The sequence below is a fragment of the Anarrhichthys ocellatus genome, unplaced genomic scaffold (assembly GCF_004355925.1).
Source record: "Anarrhichthys ocellatus isolate YVR2014 unplaced genomic scaffold, GSC_Weel_1.0 scaffold3, whole genome shotgun sequence".
Taxonomy (NCBI): domain Eukaryota; kingdom Metazoa; phylum Chordata; class Actinopteri; order Perciformes; family Anarhichadidae; genus Anarrhichthys; species Anarrhichthys ocellatus.
Window position 1 is genome coordinate 789,141 of NW_022280033.1, and position 11,608 is coordinate 800,748.

Consider the following 11,608-nt stretch of genomic DNA (forward strand, 5'->3'; position numbering starts at 1 on the left):
GAGAGAGAGAGAGAGAGAGAGAGAGAGAGAGAGAGAGAGAGAGAGAGTCTCTGCTGTCACAGCTCCAGAGAAAGGTACTTCAGTCATTAAAGAGGACTTAAAGAGCCAGGGCCCGCCCGAAACCCTCCGCCGCCCCCCCCCCCCCCCCCCCGCCCCGCCCTGCAGGCGACACCATTCTGCTCCAACAATGTTTGAGAAAGAGTCGTCTCAGGTCCCATTAGGCTCCAGTCGGCTGCTCACAGTTTGTTTGTCATCATGTAATGCTGCAGTTCAGGATCGGTGGTCACGGAAAGGAGCCCCAGCACGGTGACTCAGTCACTGCAAATCAATTGAAAGTATCCCACTGGGAGAGAATACGGGAATTAAAATGACTATTCAGGAGCTAATTGTAGGTTTTATCGGTGCATATTTCAGCCCTTTTTAGAAAGTAAAATCTAGTGAAATTGGTTGTTTTCTTCCTTTCAAAACTGAAATTACAATCTTTATTTTTTCAAAAAGCCGAATAAAACATTGTTGTGACACTGAATTCAATACAGGAAACAAACAGGCTCATTCACAGTCACAGCGTATAAACAATATGCAGTTAAAGTCAGCAAAACAAATATTTCAATTTAAAAAAAAAACATCAAAATAAATTGGAAACAAAAACATTCGCCGAGAGTGTTATTCTCCAAGTCCTTTAGAATTGACTTGAATAATAAATTAAAATGAGTTCATTCTGTACCTTGTTTCACGTGGAAAGTGCAGGGAGGAGAAAGTTAACAGAAGATCCTGTCTTTGCAGACATCCGGTGGTTGAACTGCTCGTCCTGCTGCTGTGATGTGGAGATGTCACTGTGTGCTGCGGTTACAGGTTCAGCAGAGCAAACCTCTAGGAGGTCGAACTTGAAACGTTCAGAGACCGTCTTCCCAGAACAAAAGCAGGAGGAAGGATGGATGGGCCATCGTTGATTTTAACACTCAACATTATTTTAAAAATATTTTTGAAAGCATGACCACGATTGTTCCACAACCTTAACCAAGTGTTTACTATTGTACCCATGATGATGAAGGTATCCTAACCTGAAAGAAGTCTACCCATCATCTACCAAAGTGCTTCTCTCATGTTACTGCAGCAGGGTCAGACAGTCTGCCCCGCTCAGTCCTGGTTCTGGTTCTCCCGTGCCTCCCTTCCCTCCAGCGGGTCCAGCAATACGTCCTGGGTCTCCAGCAGCGTGGAGTCGGTGTCGGCTCCTAGTGGGAACCGATGGAGCAGAGAGGAGAAGCTCTGCTCCTGGCAGGACGAGTAGATGAGCTGAGCTCTGCAACATAACGGATGCCATAAAATCCACTTGATTTAAAGGGATTTATGACCAAATGTTCAGTTATTTGTTATTGATATGAGTGTAGTCTTATGTATTAGCTAATATATTTAAACACAATTTACATGGCTAGAAACAAACTAAAAAATGACTTTAAAGTGAAAGAAATACATTTCAGTTTGAATTTTTAAAGAGAGAAACTTTCAGAAACTTTTTCCCACCACTTCGATCCTTTGTGATTGAACAGAAGGACATGGAAGAGAGGACGCATGCTGTGTCTCCTGGATAGATGTTCTTTCAATACGTCTGGCACAATTGCTTCACAGTCATCTATCATTTGAAAACCACCACAAAATATAATAGGAAGGTGAGAGAAGTAATTTCTCCGTCCAAATTGGGTTTCCACATACAATACTGTGTAAATATCTCACTTCTGCAGAGTGAAGAGAGAGATAATGCTGCATTCAGGATGATCACGGTTAATATTACTACTCCTGGATCATGTCACTGTGCTTGTTTTTATCTGCTGTGATGACTTGATGACTTACCGTGCAGCCTGACGGAGACGTCAGAGAGGCCTTTCAGCAGCAGAGAGTCGGGCGGCATGTGAATGAGGCAGGAAACCAACGTCTTCTACGAGATTCAGTTTGAAACCTTTCAGAAAGCAGATAGAAACGTGTGTTTGGTGCGTCCGGGTGTCGTCCAGTGGAGACAAATCAGCGAAAAGGCAACACAGAGCTACAGCAGGACAGTCGTGTCTTTCATCTCTGGGGTTTGCGGATTGTAAACATTTCAGAAATGTTTCTACTCACTTTACTTTGTCTCACTTTGTCTGGTAAAAAGATTTTCAGTGCAACAGTAGATTAATACGCAAGCTGACAGCGGATATTTGGATTAAAAACATTGACTCAGTATTTGCGAATAATTCAGTGTCTAGATACTGATGTGGAGCTGAAACCATCCGGTGGACTCAGCTTCTATTTTATTTCTGGTAAGTTGGACACTTTACTCCGAAGTGTCTCAACAACTATTGGATGGATTGCGATGAAATTTGGTGACAAAGTTCATGTTCCCCAGAGGATACATTGTAATCACTTTTAGAAATGTAGTGCCTATGTGCAGCCTCATAGAGCCGCTAGCATGTCTACAAAGTAATTGTTTATAAATGCATTTGATGGTAACGTATCTTCATACAACGCTTCGTTTGATATATTTCGAAAGGTTTTTTTGTTTGTGAGATCTGTGCAAGCCCATGCAGTGTTCAGGTAACAAAACTACTTGGTTTGTGTGAAATATAAATAACATTTGAAATAATAAATAATTGGGTAGACAAATAAGTCAATGTTAACTTAAGGTTTAAGGACATGAACAGCAGTCTAGTGAGTTAAAGTGGATTTAGACGCATCTATCCATCCCAACCTGCTCCCTATGCTACTTTATCCCTCTTTACATTACGTCACCTGTCCAGTCTCGTGATTACGTGGATTATATTTGAATTATTGAGCATTATGTTCGTAGGTATAGCTGTATGAGAAGCTTCTTGATGGAGTTATGCCTGATGTGCGCAGTGACAGATTCCCTAATAACTACGGTACACATTCCTACAATCCCCAAGCATGCTATCACACGAATAAAACAGAGCTATTGCAACTTTTTAAGAAACATTTTCCTGAAACAATGCTTGCAGAGGTACATTCAGCATCCTGGCTATTTTGTGTTCTCATGCTGCCCATCACTTCCTGAGATCCAAAGTAGTTTTTCCCCTGACTGGAGCATATTAAATAGTATCATTTGCATATAAGTTCTGTAAATAGTCACAGCTGTCTGACAATGTTTTAAATATTTCTGCAATTTAGAACTTCTTTTAGCTCAAAGTTTTGAAAAAGCCGCAGAGCAAAATTATGAGTCACAGTCACAAAATAAAATGTGCTGAAGGGCCACGACGTCATTAAGCATGAGAGTGAGTCCTCATGCATATAGGTTCATTCTGCAGGAGTTTGAAATGTCATTACATCAACTTACAACTTTTATTGTGTAGAAAACAAATTGCTTTAATTTAATCCGTTCATTTTTAATTTAATTACATCGCTGATGACTGAAACAGCTGATGAACTACTTTGGCTTGTTTTAAGTGAAACGCCTGACTTTGTGTTGACATTGTGTGTTTTTTTAGTAAATTGTCTGTTTTGCTTCGACTTTGTCACTTGGCTTTGCAGCTGTAGTCGAGCCCCTCCGCAGCCCCCTGCCAGGCCTCGTTTTGTATAACTCATTTTTATTTTGCATACCAAATGAAGCCGGCCAGTGACTGATGCACTCCCACTCTACTTCATATTCACAACACCTGCTGCAAGCTGTGTCGGCCAAAACAGAAAAGACTCTTAGTTTAAGAGGTGAGCAGGGATGTTTAAACCTGACAGGAAAAAAATAGACAGAATTCGTTCTCTATCCACTGGCTATGTTGAGAAAAGGTGATTGTACTATTGGCTGTAAACTGTCAGTTGGGTCAACAGACGCGTCTCTTTTCTCTTTTCATATAAACAGGGAGAAAGATTACTTATGGAGGGTGGATGGGTCAAACAAACAGAACTTTTCAACACTTTCAATCAGCCGACCAGTATTTGTGAAGTTCATGACTTATTCTACTGTTTTAAAATAATTTGTATGTTAATCTAAAACCAACCGTGATGTTTTTCATAAATCAAAGTGGTTGCCTAGAAATGTACTTGTTTCCCTGATGGCAATACGTAATTTTACCACATTACATTTAATCATCAAAAAATGTAGTTTTATAAACGTAGTTCAGGAACGGGGCCACGCCCAGAACACCGCTCATTTCCTCTGCACAGAGTATTTAAGCACAACGAACTCGTTCACTCCCTCTTCGACTCTCGTCTTCACATCCCTCCCCCCCAAACCCCCTTTTTGTCGTCCGATTTCTCTCTCTCTCTCTCTCTCTCTCGTAGGATTACAGGAACAACAGGGGACTCTGCTCCGCCAGAGCTTCCGAAGAGATGGCCCCCACCCTACAGTCTCCAGTCCCCCCATTCCCGCCAGTTGCCGGACATCAACGGTCCCCCATCGATCGCCTAACCTCCTTTCTACAAACCCTCCTCGTTTCTTTTTCCTGACATCCCTTCATCCCTCTACCCTACATCCCTTCATCCCTCTACCCCTTCATCCCTTCATCCCTCCACCATTTCATCCCTTGATCCCTCGACCGCTTCATCCCTTGACCCCTTCATCCATCGACCCCTTCATCCCTTCATCCATCGACCCCTTCATCCCTCGACCCCTCCATCCCTTCATCCCTCGACCTCTACCCCACATCCCTTCCTCCCTACCCCCACATCCCATCATCCCTCTACCCTACTCCCCTTCATCCCTCTACCCCTACCCTATATCTATTTCATCCCTCGATCCCTTCCGCTTCTTGAATCTAACAATCTTTCCACTATGCAATAAACCTCTCGAAACTCATACTGTTATTGGCGTGGTCCTTGTTAGTGAAGTATAGTTTGGTTAGAAATGAAGTATAACAAGAGTGCCATCTCACTTCTTTCTCATCACTGTTAAGAGTTGCACATGCAGTACTGATCGGGTAACGTTAGCCGTGTGCTAGAGCTAGCAAAGTGACATCAGTATGGAGACAATATTTTACACAAACAGATTGGAAAACAAACAGATTGGATCTGTGGCAAGTTCAGGTATCGGCATCGATATCAGGAAGGAAAGAAATACTGTCGGAACACAATTTAAAGCGCTATTGTACTAGAACAAAAACTGTCAACCGCTCCTGTTTCCAGTGCTTATACACAGACTCCTGAACATTTCCGTGTCACTCTGCAACGGTTCGTATGATATCTTACCAAAAGTATTTCTGTTGGTTACATGCATATGGTCTTTTCAAAATAAAGTTCCGTCTTCAGAGGAAACTCAGGTTTAGGCAACAAAACCACTGTTAGTTTGAGGAAAAAATATAATTTGGTATAAAATAACGGGAAATGCCATTTCAGAAATAACGTGAGAAAAACATCAACGTTGACTTCTCGCTTCACACGGGGAACGAACAGAGGCTGAAAGATCTCTGGTTGATGGATCCATCCACCTTTTACGGTCTTTATACTTCCTTGTTTACGTGAATAACTACTAAGTATAACTACTAATGCTGGATGAGACCAGCCTGCAGTCTTTTACAAAAAAGAAAAATGAGATGCTAATGCTCAGTCTTTGGTCACCTTGAATATTAATGATTAACCTGCAACAGACTGACTTGTTTACAAGGGGTCTCTGCACAGTCATGCCTTGTTTATTGGGATGCCTGAAGCATTTCCCTCCTAGAAAACTGCATCCTCTTGCAGTTTGGAAGCAGGGCTGCTTTTATTCAGTGTGGCTTTGTGGCACAAGGCAGTATCCACCAGGCTTAATAATAATGATTATTATTATTATCCAAAAAGTTTGGCGCGCTTCTCCTCACACAGCGTTGCCAACAGCGGCGTGAAAAATGCCTTAAAACGTGCGGCCTTATCAGGAATAGTGTGCTATCTTTTTCGGAGAGATTCGCCCAGCGGTTTTCCCGAAAATCCCAAAAAACGGAGCAAAATCGCCCCATTGACTTGAATGGGGTTTCGGTGTGAAGAGAGCAAAAAAAACACTAAACTTTGGACCCATATTGACTAGCCATACCTTAACGTAGAAACATGATTCAAAGTTTAAAACGTAGACAAAACGCTGCACTTTATTGAGCCAAAGGGACATTTTGATAGCTATCACAGTTTTCATGAAGTCACAGATTAAGTTTCAGGAAACTTTTGGGTCTGTTTCAGATTTTATAATGGGTGTGTATTGCACGGCTCGTTAAGAGCTAGAGTGAGAGCATAACTGTCAGAGTGGAGCGGAGCAGGAAAATATTCTGTGATTTTTCCAAACAAATTGCTCTAGCTCCCACAATGTTTACTCTTTATACACCATTTTTGGCCAAAAAGTTTGGAAATGTTGTGCTGTCGCACACAGATGTCTGTGGAATCCAACGGACTTACACATTTGGCTCAAAGAGCCGCAGAGCGACATGAACTCCAACCAACTGCTCCATTAGACTCCATGTTAAATCTGACCACTCATTTCTCAAAGAAAGCAGACCGTACCAGTTTTGCATATTGCGCTTGAGCTCACATTTTTAAGACCACAAACATAAAAAACACATCTCCGCATTTGCCAGAGTCTTATCTCTCTGACGGTATCCATATTTTATTGATTAGTCTCATGGTTTTGGTATAGAGGGCATATGTTTGACAGGTAGTTTTGTTGGAAATCACTGGTTACTCTCTCTTAATTAGCCTCTAACACACAGGTGCTCCAATCACCAACATGCACCCAAGCACACAGGTGTTTATATGAGCTCATTAGTGATGTTGATAAACACACAGAGGCACTGAATGACTGTATGAGAGAGAGACACACACACACACACACAGAGACACACACACTCCTCTCCCTCTATCTCTGTGTGTGTCTCTCTGTGTGTGTGTGTGTGTCTCTCATACAGTCATTCAGGTCTTGGAGACTTTTAGAGGACCCCCCCCATTTTAAAATAAAAGCCGCACACACATAATTTAGAGGTATACGTGATGCAGCTCAGCCAATCAAATATGGGTATTCTGATAAGTTTCCTGATTCGAGTGACATTTACACACACCGCGACACAAGAGGGAGACACGAGGAAAGACATGGCAGAGCAGGACAATAGCTATGTAAGCTGTAAAAGATAAAACATAGGACAATCTCCAAATGAGAAAGATTGCCAGAGAGATCAGAGTCTCTCTCTCGCTCTCTCTACACACACATCCACACATGATATTCAAGGAAAGATCATTAGACCTCCTGTCTGCCTTTCTCTCTCACTCACTCAGTCCATCTAACTGTCTGTCTGTCTGTAATAAATAGACATTTATTTAACGAACCAATAACCAAACTTAAACTAAACCAAAGAGTCAATCGAACGAAGTGGCAGCCGTGTCAGCCCAGGCGAGTCAGAGAGGAGGGAGGTGCCATGGTCAGATGGTGCCTCTTTATAGCTGGCACTTCCAGCAGTCTCAGGTGTGGCTCATCAGCGGCAGATTAACATCCTGCAACACAGAATAAACAGCATCCAGGACACAGACCCTAGTGGAAGCGAGGGGTCGTCACAATACACACATTAGTGATGGAATAAGATGGGTCACCCTGATTGTTTTCGTGAAGATTCAGTGTCACACGATTTAAAAGCTGTTTCAAGCTTTGTTCAGTGTGGGATCTTTCTCTTTTCTCCTGCAGATTTAGTTTCTTGTGAGAATAGAAAAGTTTGAAATATGATTGAACTAGATTCACCTTTGATTTGAAGACAGATGAGCGTCTTACAGCAAAATCAGCTGCTGAAATAATGAGGAAGTTAGGAAATACTTTGTCTTTTTGTTTGAGTGGTTTCTGCCTCATAGGCCGCCCAACATGCTAGAAAGCTTTTTGCATGCTTGTGCACGTCCACATGCAGCTTGGGCCCTTTTTATATGTTTCGCCCTTGAGTCCCCCCCGTTATTAACTCTAACTTTACCCAAATCATTTCTGAAGCAGCCACTCAGTCACCTCTTATAGTAATATTCCCAAACGACGGCAGCACTCAGGGTTGCATTCATTCATCATTTTTGTAGAAAATTATATGTTAATGCATTTGTTTTTCTGAGTAGAATGTTAAAACATGTCAGACTGGTGCTACTTTTACTTTTCATATCTCTTTTTTTGTTTTGTTTTTGCAAATATTGAAACCAGAATTACCAGCTTGTGGTTGTACGTCTCCGCCAAACAGTCAAGTTGCAGTTTACGTCCACGTCTGTCCAATATGTCGTCATTTCAATCATTTTATTCTATAAAGACATTTGTGTGAAATTGTTGCTGTGATCTTTGACCACCAAAATCCAATCAGTTCGTCCTTGAGTCCAGGTGGACATTTGTGTAAAATATGAAGAAATTCCCTCCAGATGTTCCTGAGACATCACGTTCATGAGACTGGACGGAAGGACGAGAAACGAGAAAACATAATTCATCGGGCCGCAGCTGTCGTCAATACGGAGGCGTAAAAATAGGCAGAATGAATGTAATCAAAGTCTGCTTGATATATATATATGTATATATATATATATAAACACAGACTGCCTTCAGTCCAGCTCATTTTAAAGACAAGAACAAACTTCCTTCCTCTTCACTCTGCTGCAGTTTGTCGGTGCCATTTTCTCGTTAACGTCTTACAATATACACGTCAGACAGATGTGATCAGTTTCCACGAACACCAGTGAAATTGGTTTAAACATTGATCTCGCTCCGTCTGACCCGTATCTCTGTTAACAGCGTTACCTTCAGTCGGTAAATCAGTCTCAGTGGTGACCTCTGACCTCTGCAGTAAGTCTGTTCGCTGTGCAATCATTCGGTGAATCTCACCCCACAGATTTCTTTTCCTTTCTTTCTCGTCTGATTCAGCAGCTCCATAAATATCCCACATCTTTGGCTGTTATTCCATTTCTCCGTGAGTTGCCGCACTAAATTTACGATGGCGGTAAAAAAAAAAAAAAATCTCTCTGCAGTTGCTCTGCCAATTTCTCCAAACAGCACGTATCACTGCTGCCCCGGCTCAGAATCGGGAGCGGGGCAAATTTATGACCGACACATAGATAACCTCTGCTCTCCAGCCCACTCACCGTCCACATCCCGGCTAATCGTTCTCTCTCTGTCTGCCTCGATTCTTTGTCGCCATGTCTCTGTTTCGCTCTTCTTTTTTTTCAGTCGTTTCCTCATTGTCCTTCTTGTCTGTCACTGCCAGCATCTGTTTCCTCTCAGCCAATCTTCTGCCGACAAGACCAAACTGATTTCTTCTTAACTGCGAGGTAAAATACAGCGAGGCCTTATGCACATCTGGACATATCTGCAAACATCACACCAAAAGAAATAGAGGTAGACATCTTCATGAGATTTCTTTAACAAATCTTTAACAAATCTCCACAACTCGTGGGGACAGCAGGCTTAGCAGGGTATTCCAGACGTCCCTCTCCTGCAACAGCTTAATCCAAACAAAGACAACAAAACCGTATATTTCTCTCCCACAACTTCAATGCCAAAATGGTCGGCTATATGAACTTAATGATCCTTTTTGCAGCCATCCACAAATGCCACCATCGACACCTCAAAAACCTCTGACAAGGAAGCCATAGTTTCAAATGATGGATACAGAAAATAATGTGTTCGATAAGATATGCACCTCCAGCAAATCATTCCCCTCAGAGATTGACCCCTAGCTGCCAAACCAAAGCTTCTGCAGCAGGTGAATTAAGAAGAGCAAACCCAGCAAGTTTGTAAAGCAAAAGGCGACTCACAAAATCTTGGGGATGTGCACCAGAGATAGCTGTCCGAAAGGAACTGTCGGCTTACCGCTCCCCACCACTCTACAAGAAAAGAAGTGACACAATCGATAGAGGAAAGCGACCACCGAACAGAGAAATCTCTGTAAAACAACAGAGTATCTAACTTGCAGCACCAAACAGTGGTGTCATGTGTGGAGAATGTGTTGTAAAGGTGTAAGACAAAACTCCAGCAACATGACCAAACCAAAGAGAAAAGAAGCAAAGCAGACCAGAGAGACACAAAGCTGCAGTTGTGTCTTGAATGAACTAGAAACACCAGGACCAGACATCACCTCAATCAGCCAATCAGCCCGCTGCAGGGCAAAGAGGAACAAAACATGGCAAGGCTGCACATCCTCACATTTGAGAAGCTCGAAGGAAAGAATCTGTATCGGTTTTTTTCTTGTTATATGACTAAACGTTGTCATTAAGTTGATTATTTGATCTAATCTAATGAAGTCTTTGGTCTGGTTGATGAGATGTGTCATAAAAAAGACTTTATTAAGTCTGTGAAAAGTAAAATCGCTAATTCAGGAAAACAACAAATTCAGGAAGCTCTTTTCTTTTCATCACAATCACATATAAAATATGAATCCCATGTGAGATGCTCAGCTGTTCTCTTCAAATTAAGCACCAGATTAAACTCCTCAAATTGCTTCCTCTCATTTAACGCACTTCAAGCTTTCAGCGGTTCATTCTGCATTTGAAGCCGCCCTCCGAGCCCGGCGCCATGGAGCTCCGCAACGAGATCCGTCTCAATCACTCGTCAAGACGTGCACGCTTTAATCACCCCCGCTGTTTGAAATGCCTGCTGTCGGCAGTTTATTGCGGTAAACCGGCAGAGTACAGAGGTGACGAGTTAATGGAGAGCCTATAGCGACGAGAAGGGGATGCTAATGGAGCTCTTTGTGCTTCGGTGGCGTAAGGTTCTCCGGGTTAATGAGGTATTACTCGTTTTAAAACAGTGATGGAACATAATCTGCTCGAGAGGGCTGAGAACGATGCGGAGAGTAAAGAGTGTGGAAGTCTGGAACCATATTATACTATCATAGCTCTCTACTCATCATCTCCAACAGTAACCGCAATTTACGCTCCAGAAACGTCATCAACATGGCCGTTCCAATGACACTTAGAAGGCACTCGGCTTGAGGTGTTCAAAGCGGCAAAAAGTCCTGAAGAAAAACTCAACGGCAATGTCTCTTTTCAGAAATCATGACCTGGTTACTTTTTGTTTTTGGTGCTTTCCACAAGCCGAATGCCATCGAGTCACATTATATTGGAGAGAAGGAAGACATTCGCTACGGACGATATTTCCAACACCAGGCAATTCACACTAACACAGTCTAGACTTATGAAATAAGATTATCCTTTATTAGCCCCACAGCAGGGGGATTTGCAGAGTGGATAGTGCAACAACAAGAGACATCAGTAAACAACAAAACAAGTATAAGAAATAAGAAATCAAACAGTAAAGGTATAAAGAGTAAGTCCGTAAAAATAGAAGCTAAAATACGATATAATCAGACTCCGTGGTTGGGTTCACATTATGTGAAACAGGAAAGTGTTGATATTGCAGTTGTATACATTGATATTGATATTGCACTAATAAATAAATAAATGAGTAATTTGCCGGTTTGTTTTTGGGGTATTTTAAGATGATAAAAAGCACTAAAGTAGGAGGACAAGTCTGTCTTTTGATTTTCCCCTTAACCGAGTTGCTTTTGTGCCAAACCTGAACGAACCTGGACCATAGCATGTAAGATGTCGGAGAACCTTTTTATTTGTTTATTTTAAACGTGACGTCGTCCTGTCCAACGCCGTCTTTCCGGACATATTTTGTCGTTACATTGTGTTGCTGCTCACTGTTGCTCTGAAGGTCGTCATGTCG